Consider the following 14,612-nt stretch of genomic DNA (forward strand, 5'->3'; position numbering starts at 1 on the left):
CATGAGATACATGGCTTGGTATAAAGTGGGTTATTTATATTAAAATAGTGTGTGCCACACATGGGCAGGGGAGCAGGAGGGTTGCAAACAAACCCTCTGCAGAGAAAAGGCAAAGGTGTGCACATGCTGGTGCCCAGAGCGGGCATCCAGATCAGCAGGTGACACTGTTTTCTCCCTGAGAGGCGGGAGGCATCAGTGCCTAGCCAGCACCTTTGCACATCAGCAGGACCACTCTTGCCTTGACAGCCACCTGAGTTTCCCCACAGAACTGAGCCGTGGGGACAGACACCTTGGTTCACATCTTAGCTGTGCACCTCAAGGCCTGGAAGACTATTTAACCCACCTGGGCCTCGGTTTCCCTATGTCACAGAATGATGGCAGCAGTGAGGTACAATGGCTCAGACCCCACCCCAACCCCTCTCATTTTCGTCTTCCTACCATGTCCCACAAGGGAGCTGACACCCAGGACTCAAGAGGCTCCCTGAGCTCTCACACCAGTGGCCACCACATTCCATCAGGCTACTTCCTCTGGCGTACGTTTCCTGCCGGAGGAGCAGGCCTTCCACCTGAAGCCTCCTAAGTTCTAATCACACCCCTACCCCATAGGCCCAAAGCACAAGGGTTGGGGCACTGTGCCTGTCCCCACTGCCACACCTACAGCCAGGGACTCTAACGGGGCACACGGAGGCCAGCAACTCTGCCCGTGCCTTGCACCTGTCACACCCCAAAGCCCCGTGCCATGCCTCACCTCTTCCATGCCCATGTTCGAGCCATTCCCGTTTTTGTTCCTCTAGAATCTTCCTGGCAAGCTCCTATTCATTTTTCAAAACTAGGGAAGATGTCCCTGAACGCCAGTGGTCTTCACACTCTTCCTCAGCCCTGCCTTGTTTCTGACCATCTCTCCTGCCCGCTCCTTCGAGGACCCCCCCACCCCCGCCTCCACGGGGGCATGGCGTTCATAGATTGGATGTGCCATTGCAGGCCAGCAAAATGGCAAATGTAGCCTTAAAAAAAGAGGAGGATAGACGCAAGGAGCTGCAAAGACTGGAGAGAGCAAGCTGAAGGTCAAAGGCAGCAGTTACAGTAGGAAGGAAGCAGGAACAGACCCACCTCAGAAAGCACACAGGGCGGCTTCTGCCACCAGAAGTTTCTGAGTGTGGCGGGGGAATTGTCACATCAACATGCTGCAAAATCACCTGGGGTTGGGCAGAACTTGGTCAGAAGCTCCCAGAAAGGCAAGGCAGAGGCCGCCGTGAGGGTTGAACTTGCATAGCCCCTCCCGGAGAGGAAACCTGCAGGACACCCCCAGCCCAGCCTCAGAGTGTGTTGATGGAGCCATTCAGGACTGGTCCCCATAAACTGCACCCCTCCCAGACCGGCTTGCTTCTCGCAGGTCCCTGCCCTCATCCTGATTCTCCCCAGGAGTCACCTGCCACCCCCCAGTACAGGCTCCCACCATCCCCACAGGGCCACAGGTTGCCCCCGACTCCACAACATGTTCTGGCAGCTAAAAACCCAGGCAGCTCTCTGCAGTGCCGCTCCAGAGGAGCCGGGATGTCCGCGGTTCTTCATTTCCCCTCCCCTATTCAACAACCAGGGGTGAAGCCAGGCACCATGTGTGGGGCACAGGTGCCCAGCAGATGACCTTCCCGGCAGGGCACACATGTGGTATCCTGTTCTTCCTCCCTGGGCTCAGCCACGTTCCTGACCCTCCCAGGAAAAATGCCTACAGAGGAGGGCCGCACACACCAGTAACTCAGAAATAACATCCACGTTTAAGTGGCAGCCGCAGAGCACGGTTCCCAAGGGCCAGCTTGCTGCCCTCCACCCATCCCAACCCCAGAAAGAGCACAGGAAGGCAGGGGTGAACACCCGCACCCCAGCCCAATGTCTGAGCTCTACTGCTACCAATTAACCACCAGGGCCCTCCTGGCCTTGCAAGGTGGCCAGCAGGTCATGGTGCCCATCTAGGAACAGCAGAGCAGGGCCTGGGATGGCAAAGGGTCAGCAGGAGGGAGACTCGCTCTCTTCTGCAAAAGCTCAAGTCGACAGGCACATCCAGCCCAAACCACTCCCATCCCCTTCAAGTGGTTCCAGGAGCCCAGCTGTGATCTAAGAACATCCAACCCCAGGAAGATGCTCCACTCCAGCCGCTGACAGCGCCCACCAGCTCAAGTTGTGTGCCAGTGGCCCCCCAGATGCTCGTGCGGGGTCTGAAGACAGCAGGGCCACCCATGCAAATGTCTGGGGTGAAAGAATCAGGATCAGGTGCCAACAGCATTTGGACAAGACTTGACCCCAAGAGTCCGTGTGACCCTGAGAGTGGAGCTGGGCACAGGCAGGCAGCAAGACCCAGGCCCTGCAGAGAGCACACGGAGGTGCCCAACACGGGGCTTAGGGCAGAGGTATGCAAACAAATTCATCCCACCAGCCCAGGTGGAGGGTCGTTTTCAGGCAGGCATCCCTGGTTCTGCAAAGTACAACTTGTAAAGTTCTACCTCTGGGCAATTCCACGCCCACCTGCCCAGTGAGGAGAATGGCTGCAGTTACTGAGCCTGGCCCTGTGGGAGCTGGACACTGAATGACAGTCCTGGGGGGTTTCTGCTCTTGTTCTGACTTACAGGCCCATCCACACAGGGAGAACAACTTGGGCTTAGGACACGTGTACCATTCGATGCAAGACTCAATGATGTGACCACATCTCAGCAGAATCTCATGTATATTTTTCTACTTTGTCAACTTTTGAAAATGTCATAATTTTGTTTTATGCTAAAAACACACTTCTCTTTAACTTCCAAAAAAACGTTCCTCGAGATGGTCAAGGAGAGGTAAAAGGATGAAAATGACTCTAATTGTGAAAAAGTTCTCACACTAAAATTTTTGCACACGTGGTGAAGTATCCTAAGTTTAATGGATGTGAATTTGGAGGAAACTTGAGGGCAAATCTCTCCAGACAAGTGAAGACTAGAATTAGTCTTAGAATTAGTCTCCCGCCACTTTCTTTCCTCCAGCCTGGGCCGTTCTGTCCCCATGTGGACAGCTCACCACTGGCGTCAGCTGGGCTACTGTTTGACGTGTATGACATCTAGCACCCAACCTTGGGTGGGACCCATCACTAAGCTGACAGCTCCCTGGTGCTCAGCTCTCCCAACACCTTCAATGCATGTCTAACAGACATCTCACCCCCAGAAGGTCTAAGGTGAGCCGAGCTTTCCCAAGGTCCAGCACCATCCATGGCCCCCATACTCCCAGTTGATCACAACTCATCACCCAGTGGGAGTCTCTCTTCCACCTTCCCCACTTCCTAGCCATCAGTAAACCGTGCAGGCTTGAGCCCCAAAGCCTCCAGAACCTGCCTCTTCTCCTGCCCTCCCCTCCGCCAGTCATCCCGGCCTCAGCTTCCGACCAGGGCTTCCTGCTTCAACAGTAGTTGAGTCATTACAAATTTGTCAAAAGCCACAGACTGCATAACCATGGACTCCAGTTAGTAACAATCAACGCTGGCTCATCGATAGTCCTGAATGTACTGGCGTGAGGTGTCTATGTGGAGAAACTGGGAGGATGGGCTGGAGGAGCAGAGGGGAACTCTGAACTTTCTGCTCTACTTTTCCATAAACATAAAACTGCTGGAAAAATTAAGTTTATTGGTTATTTTTAAATATGGCAGTTGATACTTACAGAGTTAAATGTGAGAATAGCTCTAAGTAAAGAGCCGATGGGTAAGGCAGAAGATGGAGGCAGGGTTCCTCCCAGGATGCTGTCTGAACAGGCTCCAGAAGGAGCCCTGGAAGAGGACAGGGTCCTCCTGACTCCAGTGAGGGCCATCAGGCTGCGGGGCATCCTTCCCCCCCCCCAACGGGGACAGCAAAGGAAAGCTTAGAACTGTGCCAACCTTTGCCTGGGCCCCTGGCTCCCCCAGGTTGCTGCCTTTCACACTCTACAGCCTGTGGGAGCACCCCTCTCTTCATTTAGCTATTGGCAGTGAATTACTTTTCTACTGGTTTTCCCTTGTTTAAAAGATGTGTTTCTTTAAGAGGAGCCCCAAAGAAGCCTTGCAGAAAGGCAATTCAGCATTCTTATCAAAAATTTAAATAGATATATCCTTTTACCCAACTCCATTTCCAGGAGGATTTGTGTAGATGAGGTCTGAGTATAAGGACTCTCAGTGCAGCAATCTTTTTTGGAAAAACTAGAAATAACATCAACATTCAGAAATAGGAAAATGGTTAAATAAATTATGGCAGGGTCCACATGCTGGATGGCTTTGAGGCACTAAAATAAAAGAGGTAGAGCAGCGTGTGCTGGCAGACACAGATCCTGAAGACCTGTATGGATGGAGGATAGGAGTCAGCCCCACGCCATGCGCAGATGACAGCAGCCGTACTCGCCAGCCCACAGGGGGAAGCCGAGGTGCGCAGACAGCACCTGAAGGCCCCCCCAAAGGCTCAACAGAGTGGAGATGAGGTGGGAGGCCAAGGAGGCATTCACCTTTTACTTTATTTTATTTTATTTATTTTTTGAGACAGTCTCAAACTTGTTGCCCCGGGTAGAGTGCCGTGGCATCACAGCTCACAGCAACTTCAAACTCTTGGGCTTAAGCGATTCTCTTGCCTCAGCCTCCCAAGTAGCTGGGACTACAGGTACCCGCCACAGTGTCCAGCTATTTTTTTTTTTTTTGGTTGTAGTTGTCCGTGTTGTTTGGCAGGCCCGGGCTGGGTTCGAACTCGCCAGCTCCGTATACATGGCTGGCTCCCTAACCACTGCGCCACCTTTTACCTTATTAAACATGTACGTACCAGTTGAGGCTTTTACCAGAATGTAAGTATTATTCACCAGCCTCATAATCAAGCCCACAGACTGTGCCTTTGAGGAGTTCTTGTCCTAGGCAGGGAGGTGTCGGGCAGGAGCGGGAAGAAGCAGGACGCCCCACAGGAGCCACCCGGCTGGTGTCAGAAGACCCGTCTCTCTTTCAGGAAGGCCAGTGGAGCAGAGATGCAACTTCCCAAGTGACAGGAACCAATGCACACACCACCGGGCACAGCCTCACGGGACAAAAATACCAGGAGGCTCTGGGTAAGAGCAGGGCGGGAAGGGCTGGGGACCAGGGCATGTGCCGGCCCAGCAGTGGGAGACACGGGGACTTATGGTATTGATTTGGGGGGAAACTAAAGAATTCTGCTATTTCACGCTCTGAGTAGTTCACAAGCAAGTGTGTGTATAATGTGGTGTGGTGGGGTGGTACACGTATGTGTGTGCTATGTGTGTGTATTGCTGAAGGGTCTGGGGGTAAGAAGCATGTGTGGAGTCGGGGTGTGTGTTTTGTGTGTACAGCATAGTGGGGGTGTGGAACATGATACGGTGTGTATGTGTGTTTTAATGTGCAGTGTGTGTGTGGAATGTGATGTGCTGGGAGCTGGGGTGTGTGTATGTATGTTGCGTGTGTCTGTGGAAGGTAGAGTGTGGGTGATGTGTGTAGTATGTGGACAGTGTGCACGCATGCACACACATGCACACATGTGCACTGTGGATGACAGGCCTGCCAGCAACCTGGGACGTGCAGGCAGGGGTGACTAGCTCAGCCGCAGAAGGGTTCGGGGCAGGAATGTCGAGTAACCAGGACTCCAGGTTAGAGAGAAAAGAGGCACATCGTCCGTGCCTGCCTAGAGCAGCACTTGCAAAGGAGGTCAGAGCAGCCCAGAATCCTCTAGACAAAACTTTCTTCAGCTTTTTCTGGGGGTAGGAAGAGCTGGGCTAAGCTGGAAGAAGAGCCCTGCGGTAGGATGCAGTAGAATGGGGGTGCAGGGAAGGGGAGCAGCTTGTTACAACAGCCCCCATTGGAATCCCAGGCAGGTGCCTCTCCGTCCCCACCCTGGATGGGGTCCACAGAAGAAAAAAGGTCAAAAGACAGCTGCGTGCACCCCGTGTTGCAAACTTCTGCGGCAATTTTGAATCCTTCATAGACAAAATTCAAATATACAGTATTTTCAGAAACACAGACCAACTCTGCAAAGCTGCTCTCTTTAAAAGTCACCTGGTGACAACTGCATTCTCACATACATCACGCTGGGAAGTGTGCTGTTTCCCAGAGGTCAGAGGTCTCGCAGCAGTACCTGACAGGGCCCCAGGGACAGAGCAGGGGGCCCAGCTGCACCTCTCCCCTCTCAAGTGCAACAGGCCCTAAGACACCTAACGGAACTGAACGCCCAAGAAGACACAGCCCTTCTGCTGGGAAGCACTTTCACATGCTTAAAAGGCAAATAAACAATTTTCAGACTAGACACACAAAAAAACCTAAAATTATTTTAAAGAACACAGACGTTTCCACATGGAGGGAGGCACAGCATGCAGCAGGGGCCCCACGCCCCTGGAGGTGCCCAGATGAGCCCTTCACCAGCTGCAGAAGGGGAGGCTCCAAGCAGGTCCACCACACCGACAGGCAGAGCCACTCATGTACCTGGATGTTGGACTGGAGTGAGACTACTCATGGGACAGAATCCGCCAAAAGGGCTGCAAAGTCTCCAAACGCCCTGAAAGAAGCTGGGTGATTTTATGCTACAACAAGAATGTTTTCTAGAGTGGAGTGAGGGGTAACAAGATGGCGGTGGAGACGGTGGAGCTCCATAAGCTGAAGCTTGCTGAACTAAAGCAGGAATGTCTTGCTCGTGGTTTGGAGACCAAGGAATAAAACAAGATCTTATCAGCAGGCTCCAGGCATATCTTGAGGAGCATGCTGAAGAGGAGGCGAATGAAGAAAATGCACTGGGAGATGAAACAGAGGAAGAACCAAAGCCCATAGAACTTCCTGTCAAAGAGGAAGAACCCCCTGAAAAAAACTGTTGATGTGGCAGCAGAGAAGAAAGTGGTAAAAATTACAGCTGAAATGCCACAGACTGAGAGAATGCAGAAGAGGGCTGAACGATTCAATGCACCTGTGAGCTTGGAGAGTAAAAACGCTGCAAGGACAGCTAGATTTGGGATTTCTTCAGTTCCAACAAAAGGTCTGTCATCTGAAACCAATATGGTTAACCTGGATAAGCTAAAGGAAAGAGCCCAAAGATTTGGTTTGAAGGTCTCTTCAATCTCCAGAAAGTCAGAAGATGATGAGAAACTGGAAAAGAGGAAGGAACGATTTGGGATTGTCACAAGTTCAGCAGGAACTGGAACCACAGAGGATACAGAGGCAAAGAAGAGGAAAAAAGCAGAACGCTTTGGGATTGCCTGATGAAAAATTCTTGATGTTTTCTGTTCTCCAGAGGTTTCAATTTCTCCGATTCTTCCTAGTCACCTATACCTAAATGCACAGTCATGTGCCTACGTCTGGCCTCGCATTGAGGAAGCATGTACCCCAGGTACATCTGTGAACTCCAGCAGCAGTTTGACTTATTGCTGTTCCAACTTTAAGGTTGTTGTGTTTTTGTTTTTGATTAGTTTGCTTGTTAATAAAAAAAATAGAAAACAGAAAAAAAAAAAAGAATGTTTTCTAAAATTTTAAATAATCACTGAAGTTCTAAGGACAAGAAGCCCCACACCTGGGGCCTGCCCCTGCCCCCAGCACCCAGCACACATGGAGCTCCACTTGGGCACACCGAACCCACTCAGAAACTGCTGTGGCAAGACTGTGGTCAGCAAGCCGCCCGCTCCCTCTCCTGCTAGTGGTATACCAGGATAAGGAGAGGCTCAGGCCCCAGGGACAGCTTCCAAGGGAGTGCCTTGGAAACCTAGGCCCATGGGACTGAAATCCTGCCCCTAGATCTGGGGCAAGGAACAGACATCCACAGGTGCTGCAGCCTGGACAGGTCCTAGACAGAACCAGACTGGCAGGGTGCAGGGCTGGGTGTGGCCCCCCACAAGGCATGAACAGGTCCCAGCTCCTCCTGCTCCTGTGAAGACAAAACCCGCTGACAGGTGCCAACGCTCTGGGGTTTACTCTACCAGGAGGGGGGCTCAGGCTCTGCCCCAGCTCCCGAGCAGCCAACCCAAACTCACCCCTTTGGGTCCAGAGGTTCTTGCGTTCAATCCTGCCTGTCTGTGGCCACACAAAAGGCCGTACAACCACGTTCTGCTTTGCTCATGACAAAATTCAACAAGCATGTTACATGACTTTGTGCTCTTGTCCTTACAAACACAGGCATGTATTTCTAATGAAGGGGTCCTCAAACTTTTTTTTTTAATTCTACCCTTCTGTTTGTTTTCTTTGTTTTTTTTTGTTTTTTTTTTGCAGTTTTTTGGCCGCGGCTGGGTTTGAACCTGCCACCTCTGGCATATGGGGCCAGTGCCTCACCCCTTTGAGCCATAGGCACTCAAACTTTTTAAACAGGAGGCCAGTTCCCTCAGACCGTTGGAGGGCTGGACTATAGTTGGAAAAAAAAAAACAACTATGAACAAATTCCTATGCACACTGCACATATCTTATTTTGAAGTAAAAAAACAAAACAGGAACAAATACAATCACACCACCGCATGTGGCCCGCGGGCCGTAGTTTGAGGACCCCTGTAAAGTAAATACACACCCACGAGGTACTCAAGGTAACTTCAGGTCAAAGGCCAGGGAACAAAGGACAAAACTTAGATACCAGGGCTACAGGCCTGTCCTCCAACACCCCGAAGCCTGAGAGGGGTGCTCAGGGGCTGCATGAGGGTGCTGGATAGAAAGAAGAGCAGAGGGGCAGCCTCTGGAGGTGCCAGGCTGTGCCCCCTCCAGGCCTGCGCCACAAGAATCCACCAGGCAGCCTCCAGGGCTCCCCAGCCTGGGCTCTCCTCACCCAGCTCCTGGCCGTGCTAAGTGGCCACAGCTGGAACATGGGCCTGGTTATGAGGTCTTCACCTTAGCAATGCAGCCTGAGCTGGATACAGTCCCCAAATAAAAGACCCAGGAACCCCCTCACAGATTATAAAACTCTCAGCAGTGAAGCCACCGCTTCTGTATTTTAAAGTATAAAAGGACAGGCATTTGAATACAACCCACGTCCTAATCCCTGGCACATTCTCAAAAATGGAAAAACTCTTCTACTCTGGCCATTCCTTGAAATAGCCTGGCTCCACATGTCGCAAAATACCTGGGAGGTGGCATCTCCACCTAAACACGAACACTGGAGACACTCCCAAGGTCGCAACAAAATCACTTGAAATAATTTAATACTAAACTTATTTACTAGGAGTCAAAATATCTTAAAGCACATACACTATCAGAGGGAAATGATACGCAACTAAATTCAAACAGATACAGCAACATAAGTAAAAATGAAATTCAGTGAAAAAAAAAAATCACTCATCACTGTATAGGATTTCCAAAGACGATTCTCTTGAAATCGCTTAAAACAATATGTTCCAACTTCCCAGTAATCCAAATTACTCCAGTGATGTCTGGCTTCAGCAGCTCGCTACAAATACGCTGCCTCATTATTTTACTTGGAATGGTAATAAGAGGAAGCATCTATTTCCATCCCTCCACCACTAAAGCTAACACAAGCCCATAATCTGCATCGAAACAGTTCCGTGTCTGATTAGAATCTGAAACACTTCCAGATGGGCTCCCGCACAGCCGAGGGGGGAACCATCCAGAAAGCCTCTGTGTAGGGGTGGCGAAAGGATTGTGGAAGCAGCTACCTTCTGGGTTTTTTGGGTTTTTTTTAAGTGAAACATTTCAGAATGGCTTAAGCAATATACAGTTGAATGTTAAAGCTCTCTTAAAATGAAGACAGAAAAATAATCCATGCACAGCTCCAGACAGAAGAAGGGAGTGTCATTAGTCCCAGAAATGTAAATGAGATTGGGGGCCACGGGGGCAGGAGACTGAATTAAACTCCTTCCTTGGGCCCTGAATAGCTGCGGTGGAGGCAGGCATCTTATCTCTGCCCAGCAGGCCAGGAGGCCGGGGCAAACCACAAGGGCCCTCCGCAAAACCGGCAAATGACTATCTTTTTGGTTCAGGGGAAGGAAAGTGGTCTGAGGCTGGTGGCTGTACTCTTTTCTTTCTAACAAGACCTAACTGCTGTTGTCTTTCTCTGGATTCTAACTTCACTGAGTGAAGACCATAAAGGCGCCAGCAGCCTCCAACCTGGCAAAGTAAAACCTCAGTGCAACACAGTTTCCAAATCAAAAATGTAGAATCCATGGATAGGGAACCTTCTGTTTGAGAAGGTATTTACACAAAGTCAAAATTAAAATTCCATCTTCTTAGGGTTCTTTTTTTCTAACATAATCCACTGATGCTTCTTACTGCAAAACCTAGAAGCTGTTTAACATTTATAACCCCAAAATGCTGTGTCTTATCAGAAAACCAGAAGATAGCAGTTATTCATTTAGTGACCCACCTTTCTGGAAAAGAACAACACTGAATGAAATTGGGGCAGTCCTCCCCCCTCCAAATCAACAAGACCCTTGAAACTCTAAATATATTTTCATTTAGAAATAATTTCATATTGAGTCCATTTACAACAAGGCAAACTATCTCAAGCAAATACATCACTGGACGGAACTGATAACAAACAAAAATTTCAAAGAGATGCAGGCATATAAGAATGAAAAGAGGAAAGTGGCTGCCTTGCTGTGATGATTTCCAAAGGTGGTGTTCTTGAAGCCCTGCCATGGTTCTGACATGAAAGCAAAATGCTGTGATGAGACAGGACACGTGTTAAAAGATCCCAGCAGGAGCTCGCTTTCCTGCTAAGCCAGGTGGGGTGATGCAAAGGCTTTAAGCACACCCCAGGGTACCCCACATTGAAAACTCCTTCACCAGCCCCTCCACGGGTGGGTACACCCCAATCCTCCTTCCTGTAACACAAGACATTGAAGGCTGCTGCCAAATGCTAGTCCCATCCGGCCAGGGCAGCGCATTAATTCATTGCCCATCATTAAGATTTTGGCAGGAATTATTGTGCCTGATACCATCATCCCACCCATCACTGGGTACTTCCATTTCCTGCCTGGTGCTGTCAGATACCCTAGCCGGAGCCTGCCACTGCTGCCCTACCCACCTGAGGACAGAAGCCTCCAGCTCAGCCTTACCGGGAGAACTACCCAGTGTGTCTGACAGATGGTCAGTCTTCAGCTGTGCATAACCCTAAAGAAATGGGGCAGTTCTTTCACTCAGACTAAAGTAATCAAATGCTGAAACAGCCTCACGGTTCCCCTATCTGGACTTCCCCACTCCATTAGCAATCCTTTTCATCATTTCTGACTTTAATTCTTCTGGAGGCCATATTCCACCTCTCTAAATAATTTTCATACCCTATTTCTGGGTATATCAACTTCAGATAACATTTATTGACTTCCTAGTATGAGAGGTGAGCTTTGCAGGCTCTGGCACAGCTGACCATGATCAAGCCAGCCGCTGCAGTCACACAGGGGGGTTTTCATCTTCTCACCAAGAGTACCAATCTCCCACCCAAGCCTGGGGACAGAGAAGCATCCCTTTGAAGCCCTGTGACAAACCACCTTCAAGGTGGATACAGGCTCCTTTCTCCATAGAAAACACTTTTTTCTTTAGCACTGCAAAGTCCAGGGTGAGCTGCACTAACTTGGCAAGTCCTTGCTGTCCTTTGATGATGGGGACTGGCTCCCACTCCTTGGCTCCCTCTGCACTCGGTGCTGCACTTGCCCACTGGACGCAGGAGTGAGCAGACATAGCTTCAGCCTGTCCACCCTGGCAGAGCATAAGCAGAGAGTAGGACAGCCAACATTAAGTCCTCACTTGTTTCTCTGGTTCTCTGTATTATCTGAGATGACTGACGAATGAAGGGTAAGCGAGGAATATTATTCAGCCTTAAGAAGGAAAGAAATCTGGCTCGGCACCTGTAGCACAGTGGTTACGGCACTGGCCATATGCACCAAGGGTGGTGGGTTCGAACCCAGCCTGGGTCTGCTAAAGAACAATGACAACTGCAACAACAACAACAACAAAAGCCAGGCATTGTGGCAGACACTTGTAGTCCCAGCTACTTGGGAGGCTGAGGCAAGGGAATCGCTTGAGCCCAAGCGTTTGAAGTGGCTGTGAACTATGATACCATGGCACTCTATTGAAGGCAACATAGCGAGATGGTCTAAAAATATATATATATATGTGTGTGTGTGTTTAAAAAGAAGGAAGGAAATTTTGACATGTGTTAAAACGTGGATGGACCTCGCAGACATTGTGCTCAAGTAAAACAAGCCATACGCAGACACAAGTCTTGTGTGAATCAACTGCTAGGAGGAGCCAATTCACAGAGACGGAAAGCAGAATGGTGGGAGCTAGGGCTTGGGCAGGGAAATGGGGTGCTTTGTTTAGTGGGTACAGAGTTTCAGTTCTGCAAGATAAAGAAAATTCTGGAGATGGTGATGGTTATACAACAATGTGAATACACTTAATGCATGGAACTGTACACTTTATATACATGGTTCAGACGGTAGATTTCATGTACATATTTTACCGTAACATCGAGGGGTACACAGAACCTTGTTACCCTGAACAGGAGGGTGGCCCTTTCCATGGCACATGCAGCTTTGGAGCCAAGCCAGAAGCCTGGGAAAATCCCGAGGTCCCACCTGGTAACAGGCACAGGCTGGCACCCACAGTATAATCTAGAGCAGGCGTCCTCACACTGCGGCCCACGGGCCACATGAGGCAGTATGATTATATTTGTTCCCGTTTTGTTTTTTTTACTTCAAAATAAGATATGTGCAGTGTGCATAGGAATTTGTTCATAGTTGTTTTTTTGTTTTTTTTTTTAACTATAGTCCAGCCCTCCAACAGTCTGAGGGACAGTGAATTGGCTCCCTGTTTAAAAAGTTTGAGGACGCCTACAGAGAGACGGAGGTGTGATCTGCAAACACATAAAAGGCTATTCTCACCAATGGATTGTTTCAGTAACACTAAAGTTTTCAAGCAGATTTTAAAAATGAAAGGGCTCCCCTCTACCCATGTGAAGAAGAACCCCAGGTTTTTCCTGACATTTGGGCAGGCACCTTCAGTGCTGGCTCAAGCAGAGAACACACAATCAGCAGCCCCACCAACAACAACAACTGAAATCGCCACCAAGGCTCTCCCAGGTTTGAGTGTCACACTCAGGTGTCCACTCACCCCGAGAACATTTTATGAGGCCTCTGGGGGAGAGGCCTGAGTATTCGTATCAGTGATGAAACACGAGCTCTACTCTTACCAATCCTCAATATAGACACTTCGGTGTCGACGAAAACAAATCATTTCAGCCCAGAGACACCTGGAGAACGATGCTCCCACCTGATTCCTCATCCTGGGACACCCCAGCCACCACGGAAGCCCACGGACAGCTGCCCAGCCTCGCTCCTGCTGAAAGCCAACAGCAAAACAACTCTGCCCTGAATATGAAATGTCTCTGGACAGAATACAGCAGATTAAAAGCCACATGGGCCCTTAAGGTTGGGCTCAGTGGGGGCCCCCGTTTGTCCCCACTTCCTGGCTGTGGCTGGCCTGCTAGATAGTGGCCCTGGTGGGAGATGAGCCAGGACCGACCTAGGCCACCGTGGATGCAGGACTATAAGGCAGACTTCAGCTACACGTTTTCCATTAAACGAGAGCAAAATGGCCTATTGTGAGAAGAGTTATATGAAGGTAGTTAAAAGCTGTCACAGTCCACTCATCCGAAATAAAACCCATCCCATTAGGCTGTAACTGCAGCCCATTTCCAACATCCTGCTCTGTATCAGGCCGACGCTGATGGTAAGGCCTTAAAATTGAAAATCAAAGAGCCCTTCCTCAGTGATACCCAGGAAATGAGGCACACCACGGGCTGACACTGAACCCACCCCACAGACAGCAGCCCCAGACCTGCCCCAAGAACCCTGAAAGTGACCTTACAAATTGCTCACTTTCAAGCAATACACAATTATGTAAATAAATCCTCAATCAGGCTGCACTCTGAGTCACTGGACTTTAACAGAGCCCTTCCTCCGCGTCAGGGGTGCCTGCACAGCTAATCCCACCATCATGAAAAGCCACTTGCCCCCTTTTCATCACTTGCAGTCGAAATTCCAGAGCCCATCTCAAATTAGGAGGAAGGACTCAGCCGGAAAATAACTCATGCCAATACACCCTCCTTAGATCCCAGAAGACCCACCCACCAGTGGTGTGGGACATTACACACGCTCTTCTCCCATCCAGTCCAGGGCCCACCAGGAGAGTTGGGTCTCCCTGGAAAACACGGAGCAACAGGCAGGACAGAGACGGGGGAGTCCACGTTCTGGGCAGATGCCTCAGAGGACAGTTAAACATTTCAGAGGTGGGGAGTGCCATGGCTCGTGCCTATAATCCCAGCACTCCGGGAGGCTGAGGTGGGTGGACTGCTTGTGCTCAGGAGTTTGAGACCAATCTGAGCAACAGTGAGACCCTGTTTCTACTAAAAATAGAAAGAACTCGCCAGCATTCTGGTAGGTGCCTGTTGTCCTAGCTACTCAGGAGGGTGAGGCAGGAGGATCGTTTGAGCCCATGAGTTTGAGGTTGCAGGGAGCTGTGATGATGCCATAGCACTCTACTCAGGGTGACAGAGTGAGACTTCAGAGCTGGAGGGAGCTCAGAGAGCCCAGACCCTCAGCCTATGGACAAGGGCTGGGGCCACCAAGCCAGCGACAGCTCACCACCCCAAAGGCTGTCAGTG

The 14,612-nt window shown here is 50.1% G+C and overlaps 1 protein-coding gene and 1 pseudogene across 6 annotated transcripts in view; one reads left to right on the forward strand and one right to left on the reverse strand.

Annotated features, from left to right (window-relative positions):
* Positions 1–14,612, reverse strand: part of APBA2 (amyloid beta precursor protein binding family A member 2) — a 289,264-nt gene that overhangs the window by 249,117 nt on the left and 25,535 nt on the right. The gene's annotated exons all lie outside the window — the stretch shown is intronic.
* Positions 6,596–7,262, forward strand: LOC128579799 (SAP domain-containing ribonucleoprotein-like; annotated as a pseudogene).

The sequence above is a fragment of the Nycticebus coucang genome, chromosome 2, assembly GCF_027406575.1.
Source record: "Nycticebus coucang isolate mNycCou1 chromosome 2, mNycCou1.pri, whole genome shotgun sequence".
Classification (NCBI taxonomy): domain Eukaryota; kingdom Metazoa; phylum Chordata; class Mammalia; order Primates; family Lorisidae; genus Nycticebus; species Nycticebus coucang.